This window comes from Ranitomeya variabilis, chromosome 1 (genome assembly GCF_051348905.1).
Source record: "Ranitomeya variabilis isolate aRanVar5 chromosome 1, aRanVar5.hap1, whole genome shotgun sequence".
In the NCBI taxonomy this organism is placed as follows: Eukaryota; Metazoa; Chordata; class Amphibia; order Anura; family Dendrobatidae; genus Ranitomeya; species Ranitomeya variabilis.
The window spans coordinates 448,570,754-448,589,370 of record NC_135232.1 but is presented as its reverse complement, the minus strand read 5'-3'; positions in this window follow the sequence as shown (position 1 = coordinate 448,589,370).

Genomic DNA, 18,617 nt, shown 5'->3' with positions numbered 1-18,617 from the left:
GGGCCCCTTTGTGCACTAAAGTACTGTGCGCTGCGGTGCATACGTCAGCATTGAGGCCTAGGGACTTTCTCAGAGCTCCACAGCTTTGCAACCTTGATAGCTGCACAGCTCCCGCTCCCTCCTTCTCTGTACTTCTGGTATGGTGATGGCGCATACGTGATGATGTCATCATGTACGCGCCAACATGTATGAGGCCACCAGAAGCAGAGCTGTGCCTGCAGGGGATCGTCAGTGAGATAAATATGAAAAACTTTTTTGATTTTCTTTATAATATGAATTAAATGTGTGAGGGGGGAGGGGTACTGCAAGTGATGTTGTGAGGGAAGGGACGAGGACTGCAAATGATGAAGTGGGGGAGAGGGACTGCAAATGATGAGGTGTGTCTGAAGGGGACTGCAAATGATGAAGTGATGAAGTAGGGGAGAGGGACTGCAAGTGATGAAGTGAGTGGAGGGACTAAAAATGATATATTGGGAGGAGGGGGACTGCAAATGATGAAGTGGGGGAGGGGGACTGCAAATGATGAAGTGGGGGAGGGGGACTGCAAATGATGAAGTGAGGAAGGAGGGGGACTACAAATGATGAAATGAGGGGGACTGTAAACGATGAAGTGTGTCTCAGGAAGCACTGCAAATGATGAAGTGTCTGAGGGTGGATTGCAAATGATGAAGTAGGGAGGAGGGGGACTGTAAATGATTAATTGAGGTAGGGGGACTGCAAATGATGAAGTGTGTTTGAGGAAGTGGGGGGGAGGGGGACTGCAAATTATGAAGTGGGGGAGGGGGACTGCAAATTATGAAGTGAAGGGAGAACTGGGTACTGCAAATTATGAAGTGAGGGGACTGCAAATGATGAAATGAGGGGGAGGGGACTTTAAATGTGAAGATGGGGGTGTGGAGAGCAAATGATGAATTGAAAGTCGGTGTGGGGAGAGCAAATGACCTGGGGGAGAGCAAATAATGATGAATTTTGAGGGTGGGAGGAGTAAATGATGTACTGAATGTGGGAGAGAGCAGTTGATTATTAGGTGGGGAAGTGGCTATTTATAGTTAGTGGGGGCACAGCAGTGGATTATAATTTATATTTGAAACAGTGGGTTGCATAATAGCTAATTATATATTAATGGTATGTCATTATTCAGCTGTGTAGTGCAGAAGAAAAGGAAAAAGTGGGGAATATGCTCTGGAAGCGGTGATCTAGTTAACTATGAGTTATTTTATGCAGAGACGAGTCCTGGCTGGAAGAAGTGATGGCAGTCTGTGATGCATGAAAAGGAAAAGCAAAGATGAAGGACTTCAGCTAGAGAAGTCTGTGGTGAGTCAATGTGATACCTGTACACTGACACTATATACTGTATATTTTGTACAGTGATCCTGTGTATAATGTCACTGGTGATCACTGTATTACCTGTACACTGACAATATACAGAGCTCCTGTGTATAATGTCACTGGTAATCACTTTATTACCTGTACACTGACAGTATATACAGAGCTCCTGTGTATAATGTCACTGGTGATCACTGTATTACCTGCACACTATACACTATATACAGAGCTCCTGTGTATAATGTCACTGGTGATCACTGTATTACCTGTTCACTATACACTGTATACAGGGCTCCTGTGTATAATATCACTGGTGATCACTGTATTACCTGTACACTGAGAGTATATACAGAGCTCCTGTGTATAATTTCACTGGTGATCACTGTATTATCTGTACACTATAAACAGAGCTCCTGTGTATAATGTCACTGGTGATTGCTGTATTACCTGTACACTGACAGTATATACAGATCTGCTGTGTATAATGTCACCGGTGATCACTGTATTATCTGTACACTATATATAGGGCTCCTGTGTATAATGTCACTGGTGATCACTGTATTTCCTGTACACTGACATTACATACAGAGCTCCTATGTATAATCTAACTGGTGATCACTACATTACCTGTACGCTGACAGTAAATACAGAGCTCCTGTGTATAATGGCACGTAGTATTGTGTGTGGGTTTTTTTTATTGATGATCAGTTTTATAGTATTCGGTCACTATGTGGTTATAATCTGTGTTCTGGTCATGGTGTTTCGGTATTTGTTCCTTGTATGTGATATTATTCAGCCGCTATGTGATGGTAATATGTGATCTGGTCACGGTGTAGCTGTATTGCACCCTTCTATGTGGTAGTATTCGGTCACTATGTGGTGGCAATATGTGGCCTGGTCATGGTGTGATGGTATTTGTCCCTTGTATGTGGTATTAATGGTCATTTTAATAAAAATGTATGTGACTCATTCCCTTAAAGAAAAATACACAAAAAAAAACCTAAAAAGAGTATTGGATATTTTAAATTTTTTTTCATAGGTTAGAGTATAGTAGATCCTGGACAAAAGAGTCTGCCTTGTCGTGGTGGCTGCTTAAAAAATCTTTCAGCCAGAATAAAAGCTGCTCATTATGAATGTGGTCTCCTGTTTGATGGGAACTGTTATTATCTGATTGGTGAGGACATGGTGCAGAAGATTACATTGAAAAAAATAAAGTTGGATCCAAAATGGATGACTTCAAAATGGCCGCCATGGTCACCACCCATCTTAAAAGGTTTTCCCCCTCCTATATACTAATGTGCCACAAACAGGAAGTTGATATCACCAACCATTCCCATTTTATTTAGGTGTATCCATATAAATGGCCCACCCTGTATAATAAAAAGACTGCGGGGCTGGATTATATTCTCTGGGGGGAGGCTACATTATACCCTATGAGGGTGCTGCATTATATCCAATGAGGGGGGCTACTTTATACCCTATGAGGGAGCTGCATTATACCCTGTGAGAGGGCTGCATTATACCGTGAGGGTGCTGCATTATACCCTATGAGGAGGCGGCATTATACCTTATGAGGGGGCAGCATTATATTCTGTGGGGGGGCCTGCATTATACTCTGAGGGGACTACATTATATTTTGTGGGGGGATACATTATACTTTATGAGGGGGCTGCATTATACCCTATGAGATGGCTGTATTATATTCTATGGGGATGCTGCATTAAACCTTATGAGATGTTTGCATTATACTCTGAGATGGCTACATTATATTCTGTAGTGGGACTGCATTATACCCTATGAGGGGGGCAGCATTATACCCTATAAGGGGTCTGCATTATGCCCTATGAGGGGTATGCGCCACTTGTAGCCCATGTCCTGGATACGTCTGTGTGTGATGGCTCTTGAAGCAATGACTTCAGCAGCAGTCCACTCCTTGTAAATATCCCCTAAATTTGTGAATGGCCTTGTCTTGACAATCCTTTCAAGGCTGTGGTTATCCCGGTTGCTTGTGCACCTTTTTCTACAACACTTTTTCCTTCCACTCAACTTTAAATTAATATGCTTGGTACCGCACTATGTGAACAGCCAGCTTCTTTATCAAAGACCTTTTGAGGCTTACCCTCCTTGTGGAGTTTGTCAATGTCTGTCTTCTGGACATCTGTCAAGTCAGTAGTCTTCCCAAGATTGTGGAGCCTACTTAAACAGACTAGGGGACCTTTCTAAAAGCTTAGGAAGCCTTTGCAGGTGTTTTTTTGTTAATTATTCTAATTTACTGAGATAATGACTTTTGGGTTTTCATTGGCTGTAAGCCATAATCATCAACATTAACAAAAATAAGCACTTGAAATAGATCACTCTGTTCGTAATGATTCTATATAATATATGAGTTTCACTTTTTGTATTGAAAAACTGAAATAAATGAACTTTTTTATGATATTCTAATTTTGTGAGAAGCACCTGTAAGGCCTTAAGAGCACTGTATCATCATGTAAAATGCAACTCAGCTCTATCCTTTTTGCAAATAACTAACTATATAAGTCATTACCAACTAAAGTGTAAATGCCTTTAGATTGACTTAACAAGAAGTCTGTTGAGTTCTCATAATATTAAATGAATATACCAGAGGTGCATGTAACTCAAGAACTGTGTTCTTAGGGAAGGAATGGGGTAACAAGCCTGTTTGCCTTGGTCATGGCATTTAAATACAGGATATTGAGCAGCATATTGAGCCTTTGTCCTGGATAAAAAAGTCAACCTCTATCTTCAGCTCTAAATGTACTCTGGAGCCGAGGTGCACAACCTGCAACTCAGCTCTGTTCTTTCTGTCCTGCTTTTAAAGTAGAAATCAGCACAGGACTTGAAACATGCATGTGACTGGGAGCACCCTCTAGTGGACAGGAGAGACTAAGCAAGGTGCACCACACGTGATTAGCAATATCATGGTGCACTGGCAAGGTTATGGGGGAATTATATAACTGAATTCCATGTTTAGCATCTTTATAGATTTGCTTTAACCAAATTGTGTCTATTCAGTCTGAGACATTTTTGGCACGGTCAAGGGATTCTCATCCTCAAAGAGGCAATAAGGGTTTAATAGGCAATTAAGATTTAGATGGCAATCCACCCATTCTGTAGTATTGCAGATTGCAGTAAAATGGTAATGTGGCCCTAAGACCTGAAAAATCCTTGTTGTGTACAGCAAGTTGCTAGATTCTATTACTTCCAGTTAAGCAGACTTATCCAGATGTAAGTATATGCAACAATTGTTAAAACTTCCAATAAATTAAAATCTGATAGGATTTAATACATTTTTTTACAGTTCTGCAGAAGATGTCAGTGATGCTCCTAATAATATTCACGAGTGCCAGATTAGAGATTTACAACTTTAGATTATTCTGGCAACAAATTTTATAGCAAGGGAGAAGACGAGTTGCTACTGTACAATGCAGCCATTACAAGTTGAATCCTTCTAATTCTGTGTTTTCCGGACAATACATCCAAATGTCCTGCTGTAAGTCATTCTTGTCTATAACAGCTGGTTTAGCCATTTAACATAAGTGACACTCTAAGCCACAGACATTATCCGCTGGGTTCTGTTATGCACCTGTCTAAAATCACTAGGAGAGTTTGGCAATGCAGGTCAGCACACTGCTCTTCCTGACAAAATATTCCCTGTCTAAATATGTTTAAAAGGGGAACTGTACTTTCAACAACTTAGCATAAATCAATAGTACAGACTATTATAAGAAACTTTTTAATATATGTTATGAGAGAAATCAGCTTCCTTCCCCACTTAACAGACCCTTCTTCCTTTTTCTCCTGCCTCTTGAACTTGTCATCCATCCTGAAAAACAGCTCAAATCCTTCTTGCTTAGACAAAATGGACTGCATGCTCACTGTGGTGTCATGCAAAACAGCATATAATACTGTATGGAGAGAAGAAGGGAGAGGAGAGGGAGGAGCAGAGTGAGGAAACAAGCAGAGGGAGACACAATATGATTGTTGTGAACTTTCTAACAAGTCTTTTACCTCACTTCAAAGCTGATTCATATCCAGACAGCTCAACCCAGCAGTATACCCTCCATATTTCTGTTGCTTGTCTCTGTGTGCATGTGCTGTGTATGGGAGAGATTATAGCAGAGACTCCCCTCCCTCTAGCTCGCAGTAAATTGCTAATTAAGAGATAGATTATGCAGAGGAGAAAACTTGTGAAAATGCGGGATATAAGTCCTATAGTGTTATTTCTCATGTACAAACACATGACAGCTTATTCTATTACTTGAAAGTGTGGCCGCCTTTTAATCATGTTCAATGGAGATGTCAAAAGGGGACAAGTTATACTGCATGTCAATTAAAATTAAGAAAACTAAATACATTTAGCACACATCCTTCACTTTGGCACCCTTTAAAATGCTGGTAAAATACACTACCTCAAAATGATTAAAAGGTTCAAGTTTCAAAAACTTGTTTTCGACACATTTTTACTAAAAGTTATCTTCTTCACCAAAAAACTAATAGCTTAACCACAGGCTTTACATCTAAAACACCCTCGTGTCATGTGGAATAGCTATTTAATATACAGTGCTGAATGCTGCAAGGAAAAAAGCTGCAATATGATATGGCCACACTTCAAATAGTTGGTGGTAAGATGATTTATGAGAGTACAGTAGCTGTCTCTGCTGTAGCACTTCTGCTTTTATTCCTCTTCTAAGTAGATTCCAGAGTATTGTTTTAATCTAATGGAATAAAAAACTGAAAAGAGTCATTCCTAATCTGTGTTTCGTAGAACGTGTTTGTCTCCGCACGCTCCACTTGTACTATGGAATCCTCATAATTCATTTCAGTAGCTTCCATGTTTGCTGGAAGCTATGTAAGATGTTTCAGTCTGAAAGGCAGAAAAGCAAATAATGCAGCACACTGCAGCGCTGAAATATGCAAATATGAAACACGAAAATTGAACTGCATTACTGCACTAGAAATATGAAAAATGAGAGCATTTAGCGCATAAAAATGGCCAATTTTATGTGTACCTGGTAGCCACTTTACGGCATCTCTCTTATACCAGGTCCTATGCTTTCCTTTCATCGCTGAGAATAAACGTCTCCATGTGAATGGGTACCTGTGAAAACCTCTTCTTAGACTAACATTCTCTCTCTCTGTGGAGGGGTAATGGACCTGTTGCAATTAAAACACCTGTGGCTAGGAGGTGGAGTGCTCGGTCAGAAGGCTAAATAATACATTTGAAAAACTGACCGTCACATCCAAACATAGACTAAGTGTGAACAGGTGCTGAACCTAGAGTCACCAACTCTTATACAGTCAAGCAAATAAGGCAGCACACTGCAGCCCTGAAACATGCAATTATGAAACACAAAAATTTAACTGCATTACTGCACTAGAAATATGAAAAATTAGAGCGTTTAGTGCATAAAAATGGCCAATTTTATGTGTACCTGGTAGCCACTTTACGGCATCTCTCTCATACCAGGTCCTACGCTTTCCTTTCCTCGCTGAGAATAAACGTCTCCATGTGAATGGGTACCTGTGAAAACCTCTTCTTAGACTAACATTCTCTCTCTCTGAGGAGGGGTAATGGACCTGTTGCAATTAAAACACCTGTGGCTAGGAGGTGGAGTGCTCGGTCAGAAGGCTAAATAATACATTTGAAAAAACTGACCGTCACATCCAAACATAGACTAAGTGTGAACAGGTGCTGAACCTAGAGTCACCAACTCTTATACAGTCAAGCAAATAAGGCAGCACACTGCAGCGCTGAAACATGCAAATATGAAACACGAAAATTTAACTGCATTACTGCACTAGAAATATGAAAAATGAGAGCGTTTAGTGCATAAAAATGGCCAATTTTATGTGTACCTGTGTTATGATCCGGTGACCTTGGAGCCGCATGAAAACTTTCTCTGGAGTCGGTGGAACCTGTACTGACCGCAAATCCTGAACTAACACCGCAACTAGAAGTAGCCGTGGGGTGTGCCTAACAAACCCTAGACACCTCGACACAGCCGGAGGACTAAATACCCCTACAGATGGAAATAGGAATGCTATCTTGCCTCAGAGCAGACCCCCAAAGGATAGGCAGCCCCCCATGTATAATGGCTGTGAGTAGGAGAAGAATAGACACACACAGGTAGAAAACAGGATTTAGCAAAAGAGGCCACTCTAGCTAAATAGGAAAGGATAGGACAGATTACTAGGCGGTCAGTCTTAAAACCCTTCCAAAAATATCCACAACAGATAATACAAAATGTTCCACAATCTAACTAAAGACATGGAATGTATATCTGCCACTCCAGAGAATCCAGCAAGACTGAGTAAATACTGACACAATCTAAGCTGGACAAGAAAACACAAAGAATAGCACTGAATTGTGAAGCACACAGCATGTGTGCCACAGGAAAAAAAAAACAGACACTTATCTTTGCTGATTTGGCAGAATGACAGGAGGAACCAGGCAGAGGTCCAACACCTCCCAACAACAATTGACAACTGGCAAGGACTAATGAATCCTGCATACCTAAATACCCCAGTCAGAACTGCAATCAGCAGACACACCTGACCAAGACTGCAACCCAGGGACAACTGCATTACCACCTACTACCACCGGAGGGAACACAAAAGCAGAATTCACAACAGTACCCTCCCCTTGAGGAGGGGTCACCGAACCCTCACCAGCGCCCCCAGGCCGATCAGGACGAGCCAGATGAAAGGCACGGAGCAGATCAGCAGCATGGACATCAGAAGCAAAAACCCAAGAATTATCCTCCTGGCCATAACCCTTCCATTTGACAAGGTACTGAAGCCTCCGCCTCGAAAAACGAGAATCCAAAATCTTCTCAACCACATACTCCAGCTCCCCATCAACCATAACAGGGGCCGGAGGATCAACAGAGGGAACAACGGGCACAACATATTTCCGCAATAAAGATCTATGGAAGACATTATGGATAGCAAAAGAGGCCGGAAGCGACAATCGAAAAGACACCGGATTAATAATCTCAGAAATCCTATAAGGACCAATAAACCGAGGCTTAAACTTAGGGGAAGAGACCTTCATAGGAACATGATGGGAAGACAACCAAACCAAATCCCCAACCCAAAGACGGGAACCAACACACCGACGACAGATAGCAAAACGTTGAGCCTCCTCCTGAGACAACACCAAATTGTCCACCACATGAGCCCAAATCTGCTGCAACCTGTCAACCACAGAATCCACACCAGGACAGTCAGAAGGCTCAACCTGCCCAGAAGAAAACGAGGATGAAAACCAAAATTACAAAAAAAAGGCAAAACCAAAGTAGCCGAACTAGCCCGATTATTAAGGGCAAACTCGGCCAATGGCAAAAAGGCCACCCAATCATCCTGATCGGCAGACACAAAGCATCTCAAATAAGTCTCCAAAGTCTGATTAGTTCGCTCGGTCTGGCCATTTGTCTGAGGATGAAATGCAGAAGAAAAAGACAGATCAATGCCCAGCCTAGCACAAAAGGCCCGCCAAAACCTAGAAACAAACTGGGAACCTCTGTCGGACACAATATTCTCCGGAATACCATGCAAACGAACCACATGCTGAAAAAACAATGGATCCAACTCTGAAGAGGAAGGCAATTTAGGCAAAGGCACCAAATGAACCATCTTAGAAAACCGGTCACAAACAACCCAGATAACCGACATCCTCTGAGAAACCGGAAGATCAGAAATAAAATCCATAGAAATATGCGTCCAGGGCCTCTCAGGGACCGGCAATGGCAAAAGTAACCCACTAGTACGGGAACAACAAGGCTTGGCCCGTGCACAAGTCCCACAGGACTGCACAAAAGAACGCACATCACGTGACAACGAAGGCCACCAAAAGGACCTACCAACCAAATCTCTGGTACCAAAAATACCAGGATGACCAGCCAACACAGAACAGTGAACCTCAGAAATCACTCTACTAGTCCATCTGTCAGGAACAAACAATTTCCCCGCAGGACAGCGGTCAGGTCTATCAGCCTGAAATTCCTGAAGAACCCGCCGTAAATCAGGGGAAATGGCAGAAAGGACCACCCCTTCTTTCAGAATGCCGACCGGTTCAAGGACCTCAGGAGAATCAGGCAAAAAACTCCTAGAAAGGGCATCAGCCTTAATATTCTTAGAACCCGGAAGATACGAAACCACAAAATCAAAATGGCAAAAAAACAAGGACCATCGAGCCTGTCTAGGACTCAGCCGTTTGGCAGACTCGAGGTAAATCAAATTCTTATGATCGGTCAGGACCACAATACGGTGCTTAGCTCCCTCAAGCCAATGTCGCCACTCCTCAAACGCCCACTTCATAGCCAACAACTCCCGATTGCCGACATCATAATTGCGTTCAGCAGGCGAAAACTTGCGGGAGAAGAAGGCACACGGTTTCATCAAAGAACCAACAGAATCCCTCTGAGACAAAACGGCCCCTGCCCCAATCTCAGAAGCATCAATCTCAACCTGAAACGGAAGAGAAACATCTGGTTGGCGCAACACCGGAGCAGAAGTAAATCGGCGTTTAAGCTCCTGAAAGGCAGAGACAGCCGCAGAGGACCAATTCGCCACATCAGGGCCTTTTTTCATCAAATCAGTCAAGGGTTTAACCATGCTGGAGAAGTTAGCAATGAACCGGCGATAAAAATTTGCAAAACCCAAAAATTTCTGAAGGCTCTTCACGGATGTGGGTTGAATCCAATCATGAATGGCCTGAACCTTAACCGGATCCATCTCCATAGATGAGGGAGAAAAAATAAAGCCCAAAAAAGAAACCTTCTGCACCCCAAAGAGACACTTAGACCCCTTCACAAACAAAGCATTGTCACGAAGGATCTGAAATACCATCCTGACCTGATCCACATGAGACTTCCAATCATCGGAAAAAATCAAAATATCGTCCAAATATACAATCAAGAATTTATCAATATAAGTCCGGAAGAAATCATGCATGAAGGATTGAAAAACAGATGGAGCGTTAGTGAGCCCGAATGGCATCACAAGGTATTCAAAATGGCCTTCGGGCGTGTTAAACGCAGTTTTCCATTTATCACCGTGCTTAATACGAACAAGATTATATGCCCCCAGAAGGTCAATCTTCGTAAACCAACTAGCCCGCTTAATCCTAGCAAACAAATCGGAAAGCAAAGGTAAAGGGTATTGAAACTTGACCGTGATCTTATTCAAGAGGCGATAATCAATTCAAGGTCTCAAGGAGCCATCCTTCTTAGCAACAAAAAAAAACGTGCTCCCAACGGTGAAGAAGATGGCCAAATATGCCCTTTCTCCAAAGACTCCTTAACATAACTCCGCATGGCGGTATGTTCAGGCACAGACAGGTTGAAAAGTCGGCCCTTAGGAAACTTACTGCCTGGAATCAAGTCAATCGCACAATCACAGTCCCTGTGCGGTGGAAGGGAACTGGAATTGGGCTCATCGAATACATCCTGAAAATCAGACAAAAACTCTGGAATTTCAGAAGAGGAAGAAGAGGAGATTGACATCAAAGGAACATCATTATGAACCCCCTGACAACCCCAACTAGTCACAGACATAGATTTCCAATCCAACACAGGATTATGTACCTGCAACCACAGGAAACCCAGCACGATAACATCATGCAAATTATGCAACACCAGAAATCGACAATCTTCCTGATGGGCTGGCGCCATGTGCATGGTCACCTGTGTCCAAAACTGGGGCTTATTTTTAGCCAAAGGTGTAGCATCAATCCCCCTCAAAGGAATAGGGTTCTGCAAAGGCTGCAAGGGAAAACCACAACGCCTGGCAAACTCAAAATCCAATAAGTTCAAGGCGGCGCCTGAATCCACAAACGCCATGACAGAAAAAGATGACAATGAGCAGATCAAGGACACCGATAACAGAAATTTGGTTGTACAGTACTGATAGTAAATGAACTAGCGATCCTTTTTGTCCACTTAGGGCAGACTGAAATGACATGAGAAGCGTCGCCACAATAATAATACAACCTATTCTGATGTCTGAATCCTTGTCGTTCCGTTCTAGACAAAATCCTATCACACTGCATTGGCTCAGGACTTTGCTCTAAGGACGACGCCACAGCGCGCACAGTTTGACGCTCCCGCAAACGCCGATCAATCTGAATGGCCAGAGACATAGAATCACTCAGACCGGAAGGCGTGGGAAACCCCACCATAACATCTTTAATGGATTCAGAAAGACCCTTTCTGAAAATTGCCGCCAAAGCATCATCATTCCATTTAGTCAACACAGACCATTTTCTAAATTTCTGACAATACAATTCTGCCGCCTCTTGACCCTGAGACAGGGCCAACAAGGTTTTCTCCGCTTGATCCACAGAATTCGGTTCATCATATAATAATCCTAAAGCCTGAAAAAAGGAATCTACATTAAGCAAGGCCGGATTCCCAGATTCCAGGGAAAATGCCCAATCCTGTGGATCGCCACGCAGCAGGGAGATGACAATTTTAACCTGCTGAATGGAATCACCGGAGGATCGCGGTCTCAGAGCAAAAAACAGTTTCAATTGTTTTAAAAACCCCAAAATTTGGACCTATCACCAAAAAACAAAAACAAATCAGGAGTAGGAATCTTGGGCTCTAAAGCAGAAGTCTGAACAATATAATCAGAAATATCCTGTACTCTAGCAGCAAGCTGGTCTACACGAGAAGCTAATTCCTGAACATCCATGCTGGCACAAGACTCCTCAGCCACCCATAAATAAAGAAGGAAGAGAAGACAAAACAGACTGCAGAAAAAAAAATGGCTCAACACCTTTCTTCCCTTCTTCTGAGATGCATTTAACTCATTATTGGCCAGTTGTACTGTTATGATCCGGTGACCTTGGAGCCGCATGAAAGCTTTCTCTGGAGTCGGTGGAACCTGTACTGACCGCAAATCCTGAACTAACACCGCAACTAGAAGTAGCTGTGGGGTGTGCCCAACAAACCCTAGACACCTTGACACAGCTGGAGGACTAAATACCCCTACAGATGGAAATAGGAATGCTATCTTGCCTCAGAGCAGACCCCCAAAGGATAGGCAGCCCCCCACGAATAATTACTGTGAGTAGGAGAAGAATAGATACACGCAGGTAGAAAACAGGATTTAGCAAAAGAGGCCACTCTAGCTAAATAGGAAAGGATAGGACAGATTACTAGGCGGTCAGTCTTAAAACCCTTCCAAAAATATCCACAACAGATAATACAAAAAGTTCCACAATCTAACTAAAGACATGGAATGTATATCTGCCACTCCAGAGAATCCAGCAAGACTGAGAAAATACTGACACAATCTAAGCTGGACAAGAAAACACAAAGAATAGCACTGAATTGTGAAGCACACAGCATGTGTGCCACAGGGAAAAAAAAACAGACACTTATCTTTGCTGATTTGGCAGAATGACAGGAGGAACCAGGCAGAGGTCCAACACCTCCCAACAACAATGGACAACTGGCAAGGACTAATGAATCCTGCACACCTAAATACCCCAGTCAGAACTGCAATCAGCAGAAACACCTGACCAGGACTGCAACCCAGGGACAACTGCATTACCACCTACTACCACCGGAGGGTACCCAAAAGCAGAATTCACAACATACCTGGTAGCCACTTTACGGCATCTCTCTTATACCAGGTCCTACGCTTTCCTCGCTGAGAATAAACGTCTCCATGTGAATGGGTACCTGTGAAAACCTCTTCTTAGACTAACATTCTCTCTCTCTGTGGAGGGGTAATGGACCTGTTGCGATTAATACACCTGTGGCTAAGAGGCGGAGTGCTCAGTCAGAAGGCTAAAGAATACATTTCAAAAAACTGACCGTCACATCCAAATATAGACGAAGTGTGAGAATAAACGTCTCAATCTGAATGGGTACCTTAGTCTATGTTTGGATGTGACGGTCAGTCCCAAACTTCTTCCATTTAAGAATAGTTTTGTAACCTTGGCCAGATCTGTGCCTTGCCACAATTCTGTCTCTGTGCTCCTTGGCTAGTTCTTTTGACCTCATGATTCTCATTTGGTCTGACATGCACTGTGAGCTGTGAGGTCTTGTATAGAAAGGTGTGTGCCTTTCCAAATCAAGTTCTATCAGTTTAATTAAACACAGCTGGACTCGAATGAATTAGTGGAATCATCTTGAGGAGGATCACAAGGAAATGGACAGCATGTGACTTAAATATGAGTGCCTGAACAAAAGGTCTGAATACTTATGACCATGTGATATTTCAGTTTTTATTTTTTAATAAATATGCAAAAATGTCTACATTTCTGTTTTTTCAGTCAAGATGGGGTGCAGAGTGTACATTAATGAGAAAAAAAAATAACTTTTTTTAAGTTACCAAATGGCTGCAATGAACCAAAGAGTGAAAAATTTAAACGGGTTTGAGTATTTTACGTACCCACTGTAAATAAGACATTTGACTAATTTGCTACTAATTTAGAGCTTGGCAAATTATAGCTTATCCAAAGCTAGTAAGTAAACTCAGTAGTCACTAATGTGTCCTGTGACTATGTTCCTGAACTCTAGGCTCTTGTACTGGGGGTCATAAAAAACCTGGTGAGCTGGAGCAACTAGTAAATCTTGCTTTACTACTATAGTTACTTAAACTTTGCTGTAAGTGTATGACTTATTTTTGGAAAACTAGGTTTATAGCAAATACTAATGAAGTCCTTTTCATTGAAACATAAATCTTTTAGCTGCAGAACTGTACATAATTGCTGTCGATGTGGGTGTCCCCAGAATATTTTCATTAGAAACAATTTCTTAGATGGCAAATGTGAAAATGATTGCCCTGACCTAATTTTTTTGTCAATTATATTTTGAAATTTATATACAAGATCAACAACAAAACTATTCAGATATTGGGTTTTTGGCTAAAGATCAACTAGATAAAATACTTGTAAATTGTTCTGTGAGCAGTTTAAATATTTTTGTCTATGATGTCATTACAGTGAAAAAAATTGAATGTTAAAACATGTTTTTATATATTTGGACAAAAGCAAAAAGATTTTTTGTCTAGAATTTAACAGACATTTCTAAGTGTCAACATTCAGCACTCATGTAATAATACATAAAAACACTGAAAGAAGCTGCTAACAATTTTTTCTGCAAGGTACCGTATTTTTCGCTTTGTAAGACGCTCCGGATTATAAGACGCACCCCAAATTTTGAGGAGAAAAATAGGAAAAAACTTTTTTTAATAAATTGGTGAGGCGTCTTATAATCCATGCGTCTTATTACTTACCAGGGGTTGTGGCTGTGGTGGATCAGGGTCCCAGGGTCGTTGCTGGAGGCAGGAGTGGAGCATTGCTGCAGGCTGGGATGAGGGGGTCTGCAGGGGGCTCCTGTGCTGCAGGGGGGCTCCTGTGCTGCAGGCTGGGATGAGGGGTCTGCAGGGGGGCTCCTGTGCTGCAAGCTGGGATGAGGGGTCTGCAGGGGGCTCCTGTGCTGCAGGGCTGTCTCCGATACTGCAGGGCTGTCTCCAGTGCTGCGGGGGGCTCTGGCGACATTTTGTGAAAGGCCAGAGCCCCCGGCAGTTCGTCCATGCGTTCCTGTATGACTGACTCCGGGAAAATGGCCGCTGGAATCTTGAGAGATGAGATCTCAGCGCTGAAATCTCATCTCCCGAGATTCCGGCGGCCATTTTCCCGGAGTCAGTCATACTGGAACTAACTCCGGGAAAATGGCCGCCGGAATCTCGAGAGATGAGATCTCAGCGCTGAAATCTCATCTCCCGAGATTCCGGCGGCCATTTTCCCGGAATTAGTCATACTGGAACGCATGGACGAACTGCCGGGGGGCTCTGGTCTTTCACAAAATGTCGCCAGAGCCCCCCGCAGCACCGGAGCCTCCAGCATCACCCGGGGCAGCAGCGGACAACCCCGGCAGCGGCGGCGGACGACAGCGGCGGCGGGCGGTAGCGGCGGCGGACACCCCCTCATCCCAGCCTGTAATGGTAAGCGGTATATCCGCTTTGTTAGACACACCCACATTTCCCCCCCAAATTTGGGGGAAATAAAGTGCGTCTTACAAAGCGTAAAATACAGTAATCATTTTTGCTAAACAGCTTTCCAGAGGTTCCTCATAAAGGTCAAACATTCTGTATAGTAATGGACACAAAGATCCTGCAGAGCAACTCAATTTCTAGTTCATTTTGTGCCACTTGTCACTAGGGCCTGTTTCTTATAAGTTGATTTACAATTAATCGGTTATTCCTTATTAATGATGTCTTGTGTATGCAATGAAAACAAAATTATCACTGCTGTAAAAATAAATATTTCCTACAGTATAAATCAAGTATATTAGTTAACACATTTTAAGAATTTCATGTTTTTTTCAATGTCATTATTAATATAAAAATAGTCACTTCTCAGCAGTCATATCAATATCTAAATACAGATAGCACAGGATTCCCTAGCAACCAGGCAACCCCCACATGTACTTATGCTGGCTAACAGATGTAAATCATTCAGCTGTGGCAAGAAAAACAAAATTTCCGAGCACTAAAAAATACTCGGAGGACACCCCGAGTGTCCCCGGGAAATCTCGAGTAACGAGTATATTCGCTCATCACTAGATGAGTCCCTTCATGTTCCATACTGACATGCCATGCCAGTGGAGTATCTTTCTTGTTGATTATGTCCCTTAGATATTCCTTGACTCTAATTCTAAGTTCATGCTTGGTTTTACCTACTGTATATATTCAAGGCTACTTGAAATGCAGCCTTGTATATGACTCCCTTCATGTGGCAGTTAATGAATTATCTGATTCAATAGTTCTTTCCAGCTACTTGAGCTTACAGAACTATTTCTGGTGGCAACATCTGAGCATGCCACACAACTGCTACATCTAAAACAACCCTTAATGTCCTATGTCAACCATCTTGTTCGTTATGGTGTAGTGGACTGGCTGTGTACCAGCCTATGTTTAAGTGATCTGCCTTTTTTGATGGTTATTGCTAGGTAGGGACCTACTTTGTCTCTATCCATAAGTAAAATGGGCCAATGTTTTCGTAGAATCGATTTATTTTCCGGTGCTCCATTGCAAACCCGATTTTGCTTTCACTGCATAGACTTGCATTGAGAGCTTGTGATGTAACTCCTGACTTCCGGTCAGTCAGAATTTGCAGTCACAAGATGGCGCCATGGGACCGCTGTGGACCCCCCAAAAAAGTGAAGATGCCGGAGGATGAGTGTAAGGAAAGGATCAGGGACCTTACATTAGAAGCACTACTGTAAAAAAGCCACTGGTGGAGTGCTTTAAAATTTAGTCTGGTGTATCACTAAAATGTAACATATACATAGTTATATAGGTTGAAATAAGACAGATTCATCAAGAAACGTCTGACCTCTGTAATTGCAAACAAAAGTTTCTATACCAAATATTACATTCTGTTTTTCTATTGTATCAAATACTTATTTTATGTAAAAAAAAATGCAAGTTAATTATGTAAAAATCATACAATGTGATCTTCTGAATTTTTTTTAAGATACTGTCTTTCACAGTTGAAGTGTACTTACTATAAAAATTACAGACCTCTCCATTCTTTGTAGGTGGGAAAATGTGCAAAATCGGCAGTGTTCAAAATACTTATTTTCCCCACTGTAGTTTGTACAGGGTGGGCCATTTATATGGATACACCTAAATAAAATGGGAATGGTTGGTGATATCAACTCCCTGTTTGTGGCATATTAGTATATGGGAGGGGGGAAACTTTTCAAGATGGTTGGTGACCATGGCGGCCATTTTGAAGTCGGCCATTTTGGATCCAACTTTATTTTTTTCAATGGGAAGAGGGTCATGTGACACATCAAACTTATTGAGAATTACACAAGAAAAACAATGGTGTGCTTGGATTTAACGTAACTATTATTTCATGAGTTATTTATAAGTTTATGACCACTTATAAAATGTGTTCAAAGTGCTGCTCATTGTGTTGGATTGTCAATGCAACCCTCTTCTCCTACTCTTGACACACTGATAGCAACATCGCAGAAGAAATGCTAGCACAGGCTTCTAGTATCCATTTTTTCAGATACTGCACATCTCGTATCTTCACAGCATAGACAATTGCCTTCTGATGACCCCAAAGATAAAAGTCTAAGGGGGTCAGATCGGGAGACCTTGGTGGCCATTCAACTGGCCCACGACAACCAATCCACTTTCCAGGAAACTGTTCATGTTGGAATGCTCGGACCTGACACCCATAATGTGGTGGTGCACCATCTCTGTCCCCTAACTCTCTGTCCTTTTGACTCTCTGTAGTATTTGCATACTGCTACACTCATCTTTTTCAGTCCTGCAGTTGTAAAATATATTTGTATTAGTTTTTCTCTAATGTTTTATGGCTTTCTCATCCTCTATTGCTGAGCTGTGAGCTTTGATGTACTCTTTAATAATAAAAATCACTCTAAAATGGCTGCTGCAGTCCCTGCTTAGGCTTTTATACAGACTTTGATTTTCTCCTGATGGATTGCGATATACTGTACCATTTAATATGATAGCTGCAAGTCATTCTTGTGAAGTCAATGTGGTTGCGCCTAAGGTTATGTCATCCTTCTTTTATTGATGCAATGTGTAAAAAGGCATTTTTGGTGTGATTCGTGTGATTTGATTCATAAATGGCCTGAATTCGTATGGAGCTGCATTAGACTCAAATTCGATTTGCATGGAATTGATTTGCGCATATCTAGTAAACAATGATAAAACAAAGATGTATAATGTTATAAGGTTTTCATTATAATAAAGTATTGCCTTGTGCCATGTGACTTTCATATTTCCTGATAGTACAAAATAAAATTGTGTTGGAGAGTCTTCGTGTGTCTTGTCAACATTGCACTTTATCTCAGCTTGAAATCTCAATATGATTTCGTTTATCTTGACAGTAAATGTAGATTGCATTTTCAAATAAAAAAAAGTTGTCCGCTCTGTAAAATGCTAATACAGTCCAGATGGGGAATGCACCACTAAATAAATCTAGGTATACAAATGGACTTACCCCAGCTTAAATTCGATAGAGCAGCATAGTACAGACTCCTTGCTAGTGTAAAAAAGTTGCCAACTTGAAACAGTGTCATAGCTAGAAAGGGCTTAGAATGCTCTGCTCAGGGCCAGCGGCTAAGTATTGTCATACCCCGTTTACAAGAATAGCGCAATGTAAATGCCTGCTTCTATCCCTATCTTAAGACTTTCGCCTTTGATTCTTCAGAAAGTAAAGAATATTTGAAATTCCTTCTTAACGTTGCTTGTTTAACAATAACTGA